Source organism: Juglans microcarpa x Juglans regia, chromosome 2S, assembly GCF_004785595.1.
Source record: "Juglans microcarpa x Juglans regia isolate MS1-56 chromosome 2S, Jm3101_v1.0, whole genome shotgun sequence".
In the NCBI taxonomy this organism is placed as follows: Eukaryota; Viridiplantae; Streptophyta; class Magnoliopsida; order Fagales; family Juglandaceae; genus Juglans; species Juglans microcarpa x Juglans regia.
In genome coordinates, this window is record NC_054597.1 from 7,929,829 (window position 1) to 7,933,688 (window position 3,860).

A 3,860-nucleotide genomic window follows, 5' to 3' on the forward strand; every position below is an offset into this window, starting at 1 on the left:
GGTACGTATATATTTTTAATTTTTATATGATATATAATCTTTATATTATTATATACATTATATGCTACATTTCTAATTAATATAACATGAAATTCTAATCTTATTATTCAAGTTTATTAATTTGACTAATAAGTTAGATACTACTTATATTATACTAATATAGTTGAATATTAAAGAATTAATGATTTTTAATAATAAAAACTAAATTCTCACAATTAAGTTTAGTATTAAAAAAATTATAATATTAAACATATAGTGTCACACATGTAAATGGTAAACCAGAAAACCGGACCGGACCAAAACCAGAAAAACAGAAAGTTCCAATTTTGGTGATGAATTAGGTCTCGTTTGGATTCGAAAATGAGTTAAGATGAGTTGTGAATAATAGTTAGATTTGTGAGTTAAAATTGATTAATAGTAATGAATAGTAGTGAGATGAGTTGTGAATCCAAACCGTATCTTAGTCCGTATCGGTTCTTAAATTTTCAAAACCAGTATACACCAGTTCGGTTCCAAAATTTCTCCAAAACCGGATCGAACCAAACCGATTACCCCTAGCTCTGATCACAATAATGCATAATTACTTATTAAAAACATTAGCATTGGTCTATGCATATGCATATGCAAAATCATCTCTTTTGCATATTCATTTTGCCATTCAAGCAAAACTTTCACATTGGCTTATACATATTTGAGACAAAATAATAATAAAATATTTTATTATTATTATTCTTTTTTTTCTAAAATCAAATTTATATATATATATATATATTTTGCAATTAGCATCCACTACATACATTTGACATTAATAATTCAAATGCAATAATAAAAAATATAATTTTTTTTTATATATTATATTAAAAATATAATCAAATGAAAAAAATATATAATATATTATAATAATAAAATGAATGTGTAGGTGAAGATTTGTTGTGTTGTTGAAGGAGGGAGAAGATGAAAGGATTGTGAGAGAGAGAGAGAGAGAGTAGGAGAAGAGAGAAATAATGATTAAAATATGTTTTGTGGAGTGAATAGTAGCTTTTTAAATTTAGATAAGTACTATTCATAACTAGCTAAATATATAGATATGCATAAGTCAATGTAGATGAATTTAGACTTATATTATGCAAATATGACTTTGCATATGTATATACATAGATCAATGTGGATGCTCTTGAGACTGAGATTATTAATATTTATAGAGAGCTCAAATTACAACTTTCATTTTGTATTCCATATTTTTTAATAAATTAATTTCATGAATTGATATAATTTGAATCAGTCCATTTAGGCTATGTGCATGATATTATAAGGAATGAAAATCAAACTGCCATAGATCAAGCACAGAATCAAAACAATCCAACAATCACAGCAAGCAATTAACCATGATTTCAGCAACTTTCCTTAAGCTGCACCATGATCACTGATGTATAAATTTAGGAAGATAGAATCTGCCTAACTGTGTATAGTCATTATGTAATTCCTTTAATTTAGCATTCTTTTTATATTGTACAAATTTCTAGTATAGAAGCAGATTGTACATGATCAATACATATATATATATATGAATGAAAGCATATTTTCTCACTCAACTCGTGAGATTGTTTTTCTCGAAACTTCTTCAAATATATACATGATGAATCATTAATTAATCTCTCTTAGACGGTTGTCTAAAGAGATATATAAATATATATATATATATATATAATTTATATATAAAACAAAAATCACTTCCTTAAAAATTAACAACAAAAAAATATCACTACTAATTGGTTTATAATTGTTATCACTTTTTTTTAGACAAAATCCATGCAGCTGCTTCTTTTTTCTAGTTTGGTTGGTGGGCATATATAGGCACTACAAATGAGTTTGGTATAGCAATTATAATATATTTAGGCTACAGGATTTCGTGCGTAGAATGAGATCAAGTACGTACGTCAACTATTCGTACGTATGAGAGAATCGATTCTATTTGAATTTATTTTTCGAAAGGACTAATCAAAGTTGGCAATTTGAGATTCTTTGGTTTCGTTATTAATGACACTAACTTCTCCCGACAGAAAAATAAAATCACATTCATTAGGCCTTGTTGGGATATTGGCATGCATGACCTAAACAACTCAAACACAAATATTTTTTAATTTTAATGTTTTAACTTTTTTATTTAATCTTTATCTAATTATTATAATTTTTTCAAATTTTTAAACAAAACATAAAAAATAATTCAACTTTTTAAATCTAAAAAAAAAAATTAAAAAATAATATTCTAATTATATTTTAAAACATCTTAACTTAATTATTTCATTACTATTTATAAACCATTTTATTATTATTTACAAACTTCTCATCTCATCTCAACATCTAAACCACTGAACGAACGAGCCCTAAATTTCCATCACCAGTACCACTGATCACATTTATGGGTGTTACACAAAGATCCATGACACAATTAAGGAGACACTCAAAAAAAAAATTCAAGCATATTTCCTGAATCCAAAAACAAGGAGGAAAGTTCTTTGCAATGAAATCTTTATATATCTTGACTGAACCGACGTTTTCTTTATTCCTTTCTTTAAAGAGCATTAAGATAATTATATATAGTTTGCTCTCTCTCTCTCTCTCTCTCTCTCTCTCTCTCTATATATATATATATATATTCTTCAAGGAACTGGTCATGATGATCACTTGATTCACTTTGGCATTTGGTTCTCCTGCTTTTATTTATTTATTTATTTTTTAAAAAACGGTTCTAGATCTTCTGCTTAACTTGTCTGTAAAGTTCATGTTCCCTTGGGGAATCTTAATCATAGATAATCTCATAATCACTTCTAATCATGAAGAACCTTGCAAAAACGCAAAGAGTTGTGCTATAATGTATTATATTACCTGTATTAATATTGTTCCTTAAGCTGCACTTTCTCTACTAGCTAGCTAGTAACAATTTTGTGTATAAAAGAGAATAGAAAAACCTCCTAATTTCTATGAATTATACGCAAGCAGCAGAAGAGTACACACTATTAGAAGGCCTTAATTACCGGATATCCCTCCAGATCGAGCAGGTACTACTGATCACCATGGATTACCCTATTCCTACGCCGGAAGAGCAATACAAAGGTCCTGATCATCTTAGACAGCAACACAACAAGAGAGATGGTACCCTCATTTTTTTCTTATTATTTAATTCTGCATAAGTTCATGATTTACTGAACTTATAATAACGTACATTTTTTTTAGAAATAGTAGGAGCACCATTTTTTTTAATGAGAAAACCAGTCAGAATTTAATCATATATACGAAAAAAAAAAAAAACAATTCTTGCCTTGAACTTGTTTTTCCCAATTTGCCAAACGTGTAAATCAAGATGTGCGTCTTAACTCGCTTGACATGTATGCATGCAGCTGAGGTGTTGCCAAGAGATGGGGAACCAAAAAAGAGTAGTTTTGTCGGGTGGGAAGACAGCAGTACTATTACTACTTCTAGGGATCAGGCCGGTAAAAACAATATGACCCCTGAACCTTGCCTTGAGGAGAAGATCAACATGCGCAAGTCTGGAGGCGAAAGCCAAGTACTAAAGAAACAAGCAGGTTTCAGCAACAACGTCGGAGGCAGTGCCAAAGCCAAGACGGGTGTGGATAATTATAATGGTGTTCTCGTGGGAGGAGACATTAACCAATATGCAGGTAGGTATAATTATAGAGTTTTGCTATATACAAGCAAGCTTGCGTACCAATCTGCGTATTAATATTGTTGCCTTCATATTCTAAATTCAAATTAGCACTGTTTTCAATAAAATCTACTTTCTGATCAATCATATTGAATGGGTGCGCGTATTAGTGCGCAGAACCGCTTACAATTAGATT